A 12783-nucleotide genomic window follows, 5' to 3' on the forward strand; every position below is an offset into this window, starting at 1 on the left:
GTGTATCTGCAGAGCCTTTCTAATTTGACTAGTCCTCGGCTTCAGGATACTCTTTCCACTCCCCAAACCGTAACTAACTCTTTTACATGCAAGAGAACAGCTTTCTTCCCACCTGGCCAGCCCCATTTCACACTGAGCTTACTTTGCTACCCCAACTCCACACGGCCTTGTCAGATTCCAATCAACTACCACGAAGCTCTCGCAAGCCCTTTCTGTGCCACGGACACTGCGAGCGCCGCTGCCGAGGAAGTTAAAGGAGAAAACACCTCATTTTTTAGGCGCTGAAACAGACGGTACTATCATTCTTGGAGCTATTCAAGAAATAAATATGCTTGTTATTCCCCTACAAGCTAAATACAGTTTGCACAGATCTTTGTGGAACTGGACACAGCTACAAGTGCAACTTTTTTCTGTCTTTAGACAACTCCTGGCTGTCTTTAAAGATGACAAAGCCCAGAGAGTCTTTCATGACATGAGCTTAGCCTTGACTGTTCTTGCTTGAAAGGGCAGCAATCTGTTGATCCTGTACCTGCTCTATTACAATTCAAATTAAAAAAAAAAGTCATAACTTTTAGAAATTAAGAATAAATTTAAACTAATACAACCAAATCAGCAGGGTCTTCTGTGTCCATTTTGAAATAACAGTCCATTTGACGTTGCCCACACATTTTCAATCTCCCAGCAATTTCTCTATTGGCAATTGTAACCACATCAGAAATCATCAGAGGAAAAAAGCTACAGCACCTTGGGGAGTCGAGGGCAGGCTTTTCTCACAACATACCAAAAGGTGTCTGGGAGACAAAGCATAACAGATGTTTCTGTTGCAGAACAAGTGCTTGTGCCAAAGTTTGTCATCTCCAAGTTCCAAAGCTGACAGCATGAGGAGCTGAGTGACAGCTCACTTCTCCCAGCAGTGCAGTAAAATGTCTAGCTTAACAATTTTTTACACAGGGAAAACAGCATACATTTTTGAGAGCTATAAAATGCAATACAAGTGTTACTTTAGATCAGCATTTAACAGAGCTAGAAAGCAGTGGTTAAGATGCTTGTGCTAGCCCACAAGCCTCCTCCTATCACTAGTCCAGGTGCCATAAGTGCATACAAGTATCTCTCTATCCGGCAATGAAATCATTTTATAAAGTTGCATTTATATTAATTCCAGTCAGATTAAGTTGCAAGGGGAAAGCTTAAATTCAGAAACGTAAATCGGGAGAACAACCTCTGTGCCTTAATATCCATATATTTCAAGTTCATGTAGGAAATTCTTTGGCCTATTCTGTGCAAGCAGTAAAACACCACAGTCGGGAATCTCTCTCCTGAGCTTGGGCTATGGAGTTACAAGACTGATTCCACAGCAGCAGAACCATGGCATGACAAAGGGTCCCACAGGCAAATTTCCTGAACACTTCTTACCAAGGGAATGTGCTTGTTTCTGCTCACAGAAACATACACGTTGTTTTCCTTTATCTCTGTTAAATTCACCCAGACAGATAATAACAAGCCCTTGTCTGCAAAGAGCAGAGAAGACACGCCTCTTGCCTCTTCCTGCCCCAAGCCCAGCCTGCAATCCCATGTTACTATCAAGTCAACCTTACTTTAGGTTCTCATCAGGAATTTAAGGCAAGATCTTCAGCTTTAGGATCAGATTCAAAGGCTTGTGTTCATTTCTTCAGGATTCAAAGATACAAATCTCTCTTATCTTATCTAAAACGGTAGCTGTTAAATGGCAGGCACAGCAAGCTGTTACTCTGAAGGCAGGCTAGCCACCAAATGGTATCCAAACATAACTGACCCTCATGTTATCAGAACTGAAAGTGCCAAAATTTGTGAGAAGGACCATCCTCTCCCCCATGCACACAGCCTATCTAAACTATTTTCAGAGTTTCATAAAGCTCGAAGTACCAGAGCATTTACTGGAAAACAGACTTTTGGCACAAGTAGTTTGCAGATCCTGTACACCTGGAGGTACAACAAAGCACCCAAATCCAACCATCAGACACTTCCATCAGACTGGATTTTCCTCTCACAGCAACTAGTTTCCACTGATAGTTTTCCCCAAAGCAAATCAGCCTTGTAAATACTGCCTCATTTTTGCAGGGAATTTGCATCAGCTGTTTGTTGGCAATGTCCATGGTGTGCACTCTGCAGAGTGTAATTTTTTGGCTTTTTACTGAAAGAAACTACCCTTGTGACAACACAGACATTAACATAGTTACAGGTTAGTAAGAAGCCCTCATGGTATTCAGGCTGTTTTAGCTATTGGGAACGAACAGTATTTAGCAAAATGCCGAGTACAGCAAGGAACAACTTCCCTCTTCAGTTTGCCGTGAAAACTCTCCTAGAGTTACACAGAAATATTCAGAAACAGGCATTGTCCTTCCAGAGGCCTTCAGTCCAAACTCCCTCACATCCACAGTCTCCCCTTCCTAAGACTAAAGTGTTTTAGAAGGCTACAAAATAAAACCTACATCTAATAATCACAGTCCTATTGATATATCAACACAGAACTAGAAAAAGCTCTACAGAGGAGCAATTATTATTTTTCCCCTTTTATACAGAGTGAAGGCAGACACCAGGGTGCAGCGTGTTCTAGCCACCAAGCAACACTCTCACTGTTGATTATAAAAGGCACGAAGACCTGGAGACTAAAGCGCAGCAAATGCATAAGAGAGACAGCCACGCCAAGATAATCTCTCACTGCCACATGCTTTAGCTGCTGGGGCAATGCTTTATGTGGCATCGGGGCATTTCAAACTGCTGATATCCTAAAACATTCCCCACTCTCCTCATCTCGCTTAATGACCCTGCGCGTCTTTTTTGGCAAGAAGCTTGTCGTAAGTCAGAGAGATAGGTATTGCTCTTCCCTCCCTTCCAGCTGTCCTACCCCCTGGCCTTTTTTCTCCTCTTATCCTTGATTATCATCTCAAAAGCCAGTTATCAAAACCCTCTAGATGTCTAACAAGGGAGATGCGTCATCTGTGTAAAACCCAGGTCTCTGAGTGAGCAAACTCTTCAGAGCTGGAAGTCAACGGTCTCCATGGGGGGAGCGAAGCAGGACGATGAGTCAATCCGACAACAATGTAATTTCATCCACTTGTAATTCATCACATCTGAGTAAACATTTGGAGGATTAATCTGAATCTTTAAAGAGAACAATAAAGCATGGCGACAAATCCTTTTCCAACACACATAGATACAGGCATTTATAAAAACATTACAGTCATCAAGCTAGGAATTTTCTATTATTTGTTTTCTGTTAGCCATGAAAACCAACAGAGAAATCATTATAAAATCATTTCATGAAAAGACCTTTCCCTCCCAACAGAGCATAATATGTCTGACTGTCTGGAGGAAAAGCAAGATCAGGCAACATACCTAGAGATCCCTCTCTCTACTAAAGAAAGAATAACCCAAAGAAAAAGTTGGCAGCAATTCCTCCAAATTATGAATCTTCATAATAATCTTGGGCCAAACAAACAAAAAGCCCATGGTAACTGAGATTTAACAGAAGAACAGACCTTTTTAAATTCCTCTGATGCCTTCTCTGCAAGACTCAGAGCAACAGCCGCTAATCAAAGTGACGGGGCAGCAAAACTAAAACTGGTTTTGCTTCTTAGAGGAAAACTTGCACCAACACTACTTCACACCAAATTCACACCAAAAAGCCACAAGTCAAAAAGTAACTTCAAGCCAGATGGCAAGGTGGGGAAGGGAGAGTGGAGGAATCCCAGGATCCTCAATTCATCCAAACAAGCATTTCCAAGGCCTCCCGAAACAGAGCAACAAAGAATGAGGGGTTATCCAGATATAAGTGACGTTTTGCCATTTAAACTTTTTTTAGTGGTAAAAAACCCAGGCCCTTCATGAAGAAATATATCCACTTGCCCATTCTCCTCTCCTTTATACTCTTCGTGCAATCGTGACATTGATGACCTATGACCATAAAATACACAAACTGGATACTGCAACATGGACCAGAGCTTTTTTTTAATGATTCTGGGTGTGGAAGAAGCATAATCTTAAGAAAAATCCCCCACCATACTAGGCCTACAGTCTCATAATAAGCAGTTTCATCCTACCTCAGACACAAAAATTATGCAGAGAACCACCTAGATTCTCCTTCCAGCCCAGTAAATCCTTAACAAAGTATGTGATTGGCAAAATCCTTGAGTCAAGTTCAACTGACAAGATCTGAAGACATTATTCTGACAAAACCCCCTCATTTATTTGCTACGGAGCCGTACTGAGAAGTGGGAAAGCAGCCCACAACCTGTAACTTCAAGTCTTCTAGGTCATCACAACTACACATGCATGAACTTAGTTTATATTCTAAGAAAACACAGACAGCATTTGCCACCGTTAATTTTACAGTACATTCAGTTCCTTTTATAGCCCCCAATTGCTCAATTTCTTAAAAATAAACAAGGCCACCTTTTCAGAAGGAGAGAAGATGATCAAATTGAGGTTTATTCAATAACTAACAAAGGTCCCTTCTGGTTAACATTGATCAGAAGCTGTGTCTTAGATGTATGTCAGAAGTTACTGAAAGCGAGAGTGTCAAAAATTTTGGAGGCGCTCTGGGGTCCAATCTCGAGGCATGCTCCTTCCTATACCTCATCCTTTCATGCCTTCATGCCCTTGGAAATCTGACTTGTGAAAAGTTTAGCGCTTAAGCCACAGCCCAACAAAACCAACAGGAATCTAAATATTAGTCTTAATATGGTTTGAGTCAAGCCCTGAAACACCAAGGAAAAGTGCAGATGCTTTCTCTTGTGAGCAGCCCCTCCCGTAAGGACCAGTATATCCTCAGGTGTGCTCACGCTCGCGCCAGGAGCACGGCCCACGCTAAGAGACGTTCCCCAGTTCAGGAAGGTAAATGGAAGCGTGCAAGACCAGCCTGCAGGTCTGACAATCTCGTCAGCACGAACGGTTCACGTTGCAGACTTTAAAAAGACAGCTTTATCTACCCGCGTAGTCACGCCACTTCTTTCCAAAACCCCACCAACAAAACCAGCTCAGAAATTTTGCGAGGGGAAGCCCTGGGGATGCTACGATCAGGGACCGCAGGCCACGGGTGCAGGCAGGGGCCGTGCCCCCACTCCTCGGCGCAAGGGCAGGATCCAGGCAGGAAGAAGGACGGCGTTCCGCCCGCACCTCATTCAGCTGCGCCCCAGATGCCGTCCCACAGCAGAATGTGAAGCCGTTCCTCAAGCCCTCCGCGCGGGTTACACGCTGGCCAGTGAACGCAGGACTTCAGCCAGCCGAAGCGCATTACCCAGCGCCATGCACCTTCACCAAACAAAAACATCCCTCTAGGATCACCTAATGAAGCTTTTCAAATTCTTCCGCACAGCTGGAGAGAACAAGGATTCGTCTGATCTACCTCTCCTTTCCAAAGCTGACTCAACACTAAACGGTGTCAATTTTTTTAATTATTATTCTTTTGCCAGGCTAACCCACCACGAAGGCAGTGACTTGGTGCCCCATAAATAGTCTGGAGATGTTCTGCTGGTCTCACCTATCCTTAATTAAACGTGATAGAATTTAACTATTGAGCTGAAGTATGTAGAAGTGACATCAACAGAATATGGGAAAACAGCCCCCTCAAAACAAACTGTTGACACTCTGGTACGCACCCATATATCCAACAATTTTACTGCTGCTCTTTGACTACTCAAAAGAAGATCTTACCTTCCCCATCTCCACAAATGAGACCTCAGAATCCCTGCTTTCCTCCCCCATCTTTTGTATATTCCCTTTTCAAACTGGACCCACATCATGCCTTTATTCACAATACATCTCAAACAAATTCACAAACAGATCTTACTTGGCTTTGATAGCAGAGCCGTGTAACAGTTGAAAAGAAACTCAGTGGTTTCCACTTAGTTCTGCTTTGAGTTGCTGAGGTTAAAGCAAACCTGAAACTCAAAGTGAAACTCTGCTTAGAGTGAGAGGAAATATATGAGAAGAGGAGGGGGGGAAAACCTGTGCTTATATCCCACCACAGTCTGAGAAGCATCTCTGTAATTCAGAGAACATTGCAACCCTTTTGGAGTTGACAGCCAGTTAGAAGTAAGACTGCTATTTCACATCTGTATACATGATAGTACAATTCCTCATAAAAAAGTGTAAGAAGTCAGTTATGGCACAGAGTGAGCCAGTTCAATGTGAAAAGAGATCAGGAACATACAGAAAAAGAAATATTTTGTAATATAGTAGTAGCATCTAAGACAACAAAGTTATTTTGCTCCCTACCACAGGTTTTCTGTGCTATTTCAAAAACATTACTTAATTCTTTGGACTCACATCATACAGAAATGGAGAAAATTGTTATGGCTATTAAAAGGCGCCACATGTTTGCAAAACACTCTGAAATGCTTGGGTGGAGAATAGAGGAGAATACCTCATTAGAATCACTTAGCTGATCAGTATGAAGCTAGAGACAAATCTGAACTAGATGCATGAACAACTGATTTAATCTGGTTGAAACAAATTTTATTCCCTGTATAAGAAACTACCACACCAAAAACCTAGCTATGAAAGGCAAGAAGCAAAAATGTAGTGGAGTTTAAGAAACATAAAACTGATGGACTGGATTAATCTCTTTGGTTAAATAAAGAACCCCATCCAATAGAGAGGAGGAAGGGATAAGAGGGGGAAAAGTGGAGATATTTCTGCATTTTCTGATTAACTGAAAGCATTAGGGTTTTTTAGGCATTCCATAAAGTTGTATGGATTTTTTTAAGCATCAAGCTCATCTGCATCCCTCTTCTGAGTTTCATCCACTAAGACGTAGCTCACCTCAGACGGCAGAGTTAAAATCACTGTTGCTTTGTCTCCAATTCTATTAACAAGGCTTTACTCAAGCTGTTACACTCTAAAAACCGCAACTGATTTAATAGGAAAGTAGCAGTCCAAGGAGCCCAGACACCCAGTTCGGTGGCCTATGCTATTCCCAGGCCTACCAGTCTTTAACTCTGTTGATTACTGGAATGACTTTTAATCAGTACAGCTACATGGGAACAAGCCATAGCATGAAAACAAGAAAAAAAGATGACACATGCCTAAATAGTTATTTCCTTCCGCTGTCAGGAATAGCATTTAATAGATGCGCTAGTAGATGCAACCCTCCTGGAGCAAAACAGGCCAGGAATATATCACTTGGATGACACAAACATCAGTAAGCTATCAAACTTTTTGCTGTAGAAAAGACCTTTGGATTGAATTGACAAATGTGTTTTCGAACCCAGAAACCAACTCAGCAGCTTCAACCTGTTTCCAATAACTCCCAAGTAGCATCTGCTGCAAAACTCAGGAAATATGTGTATAAACTTATTCAAAACAAATGACAACGTACCTTGAACAGTCTGTAGAGATCACAGCAGTTTTGCTGAGCATATGGAGAAGCTGTTGGCTTGTATTTAAAATAAAAGCCATAGCTGTTCAACAAATAAACTGTTCATATTTGCTAGTTAACATGAACAGCAGAACTAAACCAGCCCTCCTCTCCTGCATCACACTACCTTCTGAATTTCACACACACAGGAGGGGAGAACTCCCAGCAAGAGCCCTTCCTCCAACATGGGCTCTAAAAACATTTTCACAAAGCTCAGAGAAACTTTGTCCTTTTAGACCTTTCCTTCCTTGGTCAAACATGGTGAAATTCATAAACTAATTCATAAAGTTACAAGAGGGGAACATGTAAGGGAGAGCCACAGGGATGCTTTCTGAAAGATGCCAGGCAGAAGCATGGGGTGGGGTGGGGGTGAGAACACAGTTTCAGAAGTAAAAAAGTCATATCAGTCTAAATGTAATGACATGCTTAGTTTTCCAGGAACGTTAATCAGAAAGCATGCAGGATACACTTCATCAAAATCAAACAAAATGCCAACTACAATTACTTTAGGAACTATCTCTACTGCAACTAGAATGATTATCATCTTTGTGCTTTCTTGCACTTCATACTTACTCCTTTTTGTTTGTTTTTTGTTTCCACATTCCTGTTGTTGTTATTAAAAACATAAGTTTACCCCACATTTTTAACCCTGGGGCTACAAAACATGGGAGTTAAGTAGCCTGCTTATACATCACAGCCCACCTTCAGCCAGCTCTAGCATAACCAGGTTTTTGCTCGGCGCAATCTTCGTCTTCTGAGTTGCACTTAGCCCTATCTCGTGTAGTAAGAATGAGTTGTTATGCCCTACTGAATAAGTCCTGGAACCCAGCACATACTTAGTCAGTATATATTTATGCTTGAATTTACATCAGCAGAAACAATGAGTACAAAAGGACATGCATTATGGGGAAAAAAACCCACAAATACTACAGGCATCTAGAAAAGTCACATATGAAAACTGAACTCATTGAAAATGAGTTACAAAAAGGACACAATTCTAGTACTTATTTGCCTGCTACTTCTAAGCCCTTGGTGATGCATTCAAGTCCCATTCCTCCACTCTTTCCATAAGAATGAAAGCTACATCTATTTATTTCTCAAATAAAAGGTTAAACATCTCACCTGTTCTGTGTCTTTGGTTGCTAGAAATTTAAGGAATTTAAATTCTTCCAAAAGGGATTCAGGAGTCAGTAAACACTTCCTGTGTTCAGCTGAACTTTGAAGGTGATCGTTGGAAGTCTTATCAGGGCCTCAACTAACATCAGACGGCCTATAAACACACTGCATTAAAGTAATTACAAAGAATTTTATCTTGAAGGCTGAAGAGAAATGTGAAACTGTCACCTTAATTCTGCTGTAAAACTGCCAGAGGAAATACTGCTATTAAATTGACATAGCTAAAAAGAGTCCCATGTGGGCTTGAGTGGGCTTGAGCTTCCCTGCCCACCCTTGGCACTGCCAACTTGCAGGTACCATCCACATAGAACCCAGTGCAAGGCACCGTACCTGACTTGACAGCTATTTCAATGAGAGATTCAGGACACCCCTGTCATTGACAAACACAGAATAATCCACCTCTGGAAAACCATCTTCCTAGCTTCACCAAGAAGCAGCTCTTTTTCAATCCAAGTCCAAGAATTTTCCTCCCTCTGATATGTTATAGAAGTCCATGGCACTCAAATCTTAGCAAGAATGCCATACGTTGTCTATGAACTGCGTATCAAGAGCATACATTGTCTTCGATTACTGTGAAATTTTCATTTACTTGGGAAGGGAAGCCTGCTTTTTCTTGAGTTTTGGAACACAAGAGAATCATATTTTCTCTTTTTAGTTCAGTACTTTGGTAGCACTTTTAAGCTCATGAATCTCTTACACATTACAGCTAAAAGAAAAGTCGCAAACCTTCTGCAGGAATCTCTCGGCACTCTGCACCCTATGTGACAGGTCAATCAGTCACAATGGTCTCTCTTGGCTGTAAAAAATATAAATAGCTTTAATAAGAGAAATTTAATCTAAACAGCAAAAAAAAAAAAAAGAATACAAGTGCTCTTACATCACAATTCTCCACTTATCTACACAGAAATGCCGTTAGATTTGGGTTACTACCACGGATCATGTTCCCAAACCTAACATCCTTCCCATGGCTGTAAAATAGATGGCATAACTTACCACGCGTATTTTCAACTATAGCTCATTTTCCGTCACCAACATGCTAACAAAGTTCTTCACAGGGGTCAGAGGGCAGGATTTTACCCCTAGCTAGGTGGTTTCCTAGTTTCAGGAAAGTCGGTTTATCAGAAGAGCACAAGGTCTTGTCTCTGCTGATCTGTCTATACCATTAGGGACTACTGCACAGTTGGGCTGTGGCACCTGTTTTAGAAAAAAAACTACGTAGCCTACACATCAGCTTCTGTGCCCGGTGCACGCTGCCTCACCGTGAAATAAGATCTACAGGTATATACATTAAATAGGCGTGCACATACAGCACTATACGCAAGATGTAAATGGCTCTTGCACACTGATCCAGGTACCAATGAGTTCTGTGTGACTGAAACCTTCCATACCACAAAACTGCAGCATTGCCTATAAATACGCTCAGCACTTGCTGCTGACAAACAAAAAAAATCCCTCTAGTTGAGACGGCCCACTTCCATGAACGAATCATCATATGACTGGAAAAGGCAGAAAAAACAAACAACAAAAAAAAAGAAATAGCTGCGCTTTGGACTATTCTTTTCAGCCCAGAGAGGCAGGGGCTGTGTTGGCTGGGGTCACTGCTGGCATGGTGCGTGGCTGTGGCTGATGTCCCACCGAGAAGGTGGCCGGGGCGGGTTTGGCAGTTGAAGGAACCAAAAAGCAGATTATGCCCACGAAAATGGAAAGCCCTGTAAATAATCCCGGGGCAGGGAGGCTCCGAGCGCTCGTCGGGGAAACGCGAGTGGCATCCCCACGGGGGAGAGGCCCGAGGGAAGGGGGAAAGGGACGGAGCTCCACTTTTTTAAGCGGGCAGCCTGCTACTCACGGCTGTCGTCTCCTCTTGCCGCGGCTACGTGCTAATCCGGTTTCTTTCGAGGAAGAGGGGAGAAACCCCTCTCTCCCTTCATCCCCGGTTTCGGAATCGTTGCGTCTCCCGGGGAGGGGGGAAAAGGCTCAGCCCGAGACATCTGGTTTGGAAATGACTCACTCGGCAGCGCTGCGGAGCCGGAGGGTCTATTTCTAATATTTTTATTTTTTTTTTAAATGGAGAACTTACCCAGGTTTTATGCCTGCCCTCGGCTTCAGAGGCACCGCCGGGCGAGGGGAGCCGGCTCAGCCCGCTCCCTTCCTCGAGCCTCCCCCGGAGAAACATCCCCCTCGCCCTCCCCGCCGGCTCCGCGGGCAGCGGCGGTCGCCAAAAGCCCCGCGGCCGCGCAACCCCCCCCGGCCGGCGGCGGCAGCGGCGGCCCGACCGCGCCGGGCTGCGGGGCGGGCGGCTGCCGGGGGCTGGGCTGGCCCCTCCGCGCCGCCTCCTCGCCGCGATCCGGCCGAATTTGCCACCGGCCGGCCGGGATTTTACACTTCCCGGCTGCCGGCAGCCTTTATGGGCTGTTTTCTTTTTTTTTTTTTAAGAAGCTGCCTCTGCCTGGCTCCGCCCAGCAGGGACAAAAGGCGGCCGGGTGGGGGCAGCGGGGGATGCCTGCCTGCCTGCCGCAGTCAGGAAGTTTGAGTTCTCCTGACCTTTAGCCAAGGAGGGGAAGGGAGAAGGATGGAGGAGCCCCGGAGGCCTGGCCCCGGCCGCCTTCCCCGGCCCCGGGCCGGACTTGGTCCGGGAGATGCCGGAGCTGCCGCCGGGCTGGCTCGGGGAGCGGGATTCGCCTTCGCACCGAGCTCCAGATGAAGAACCCGGGTCGTCGTGGGCAATAAAACGTGCGGGGCGGGGGAAAGGCAGACGTGCCGTTTAAAGAGAAGGCTTACTTTATTTTGATCGCAGGGTTCGAGGCTCCGCCGGCCGTTTTGCTCTCTTCAGCTGTCGCAGTCTGCAGCGGGTATCAGACAGGAAACTGCTGAGAAAAAAAAAAAAAGTCACCGTAATTCGGGGTCCTCGAGGAGATTAGAAAGCCGCAATTAGTTGCGATCAGCCAGCGATCACATCCAACCTGTAACTCAGTTTTTTGGAGAGCTACTCGTTGATGTAAAGCGCTGACATTTTGAAGTGCTTAAAGGAGAGGGACCAAATCCGTAAACCAGGATCGTTTTCTCTTAACGGCTTAAGAGGCTTTTGTGAATTAGTTTACACGTGGTACCCCTGATGCTTGGTAACCCAATGCACCGCTTGTTAAGAGAACTCAAATTGTGACTTTACAACTGAGTTGCACCTGGTCTTAAATTGAGAAAAGCTGGTGCTGCTCTGGAACCAGTACCATCAGTCCGTGCTGAGATCCTTTAACACTTGTAAGTTGTTCTGTAGATTTCTATAGCAAGCTTACGTGAGAACACTTGCCATATGTTTGTAGGAGAGGTATTCTCATGTCTCTCTTCCTCCTTTTCTATCTCTAGATGTGTAAAACAAAGACTCACTGAGGTCCTGTGAACATTCCCTGCTGCCCATTACTACTACTGGTTATACAAATAGGATTTACTGGTATGAACATGAAATCAGTACCTGGGGCCTGCAGACAGGACTTTACTGCAAGCTATATGAATACATACAAAAACACGTTTCCTGTCCCAGACTGATGTGGCATACAATGAGAGTTGACACCTATTCAGCACATAAAATTTTAGTGCATCTCTTCATCTACTAACAATTAAAAGTGCATATTGTCACTCATTCTGCAGCTGCTTTTCAAGCCAACAGTTACTAATTTTTTAGAGACAACATTGCTGAAGTGGAGTTTGAGTGGTGGTCTCAGTCTGTGGCTCATGATATAGCCTGGAAGCGACCGCCACTATGGGTAGTTTGGCTGCAGAAGCAAGAATGTGATTTACCGTAGTTGAACTGTTTGTTCTCCATGAGCCAGCAAACATCCTAAGGAATTTGCAGGTGAAGAGAATGGTGACCTGACATACCCAGTGAGGGGGCATCGGAGAGAAATTCTCAGGTTTTCCTAAAAAAAAAAAAAAAAAAAAAAAAAAAAAAAAAAAAAAAGCACACAAGCTGCCATCTTTCCCCAAATTTTAGCTCACATGTTCATGAATCAAAACTTGACAATACATTTCAGGTGTGGGACAAATCCTTGCACATGCAGAGTTGTGGATCTCCAGTTTTACAAGGGGGAAGCTATTCGCCATACCTGTCCATACCTGTGTGGTTCTAGCTTCAGAACTACCACTGAGGGTACAACAGAGACTTACCGTGACCAGACTGATGTGTGGCTGGACTCCCACTTGTGGGAGGAAAGGGAGGA

At 44.1% G+C, this 12783-nt stretch overlaps 1 protein-coding gene across 2 annotated transcripts in view; it reads right to left on the minus strand.

The window, feature by feature from the left end:
• The window catches only part of PRR5L (proline rich 5 like), a 43728-nt gene extending 32911 nt beyond the window's left edge, over window positions 1–10817 (minus strand). Inside the window, exons 1-2 of one of the 2 annotated variants that reach the window (XM_049825976.1) lie at window positions 10650–10817; window positions 9299–9368 (exon numbers count right to left, since the gene is read on the minus strand). The gene's annotated coding sequence lies outside the window, so the exon portion shown is untranslated. The remainder of the gene's footprint in view (window positions 1–9298; window positions 9369–10649) is intronic. The other variant, XM_049825975.1, reaches the window with a different exon arrangement.
• Between the last annotated feature and the right edge of the window lie 1966 nt (window positions 10818–12783).

Source organism: Accipiter gentilis, chromosome 22 (assembly GCF_929443795.1).
Source record: "Accipiter gentilis chromosome 22, bAccGen1.1, whole genome shotgun sequence".
Taxonomy (NCBI): Eukaryota; Metazoa; Chordata; class Aves; order Accipitriformes; family Accipitridae; genus Astur; species Astur gentilis.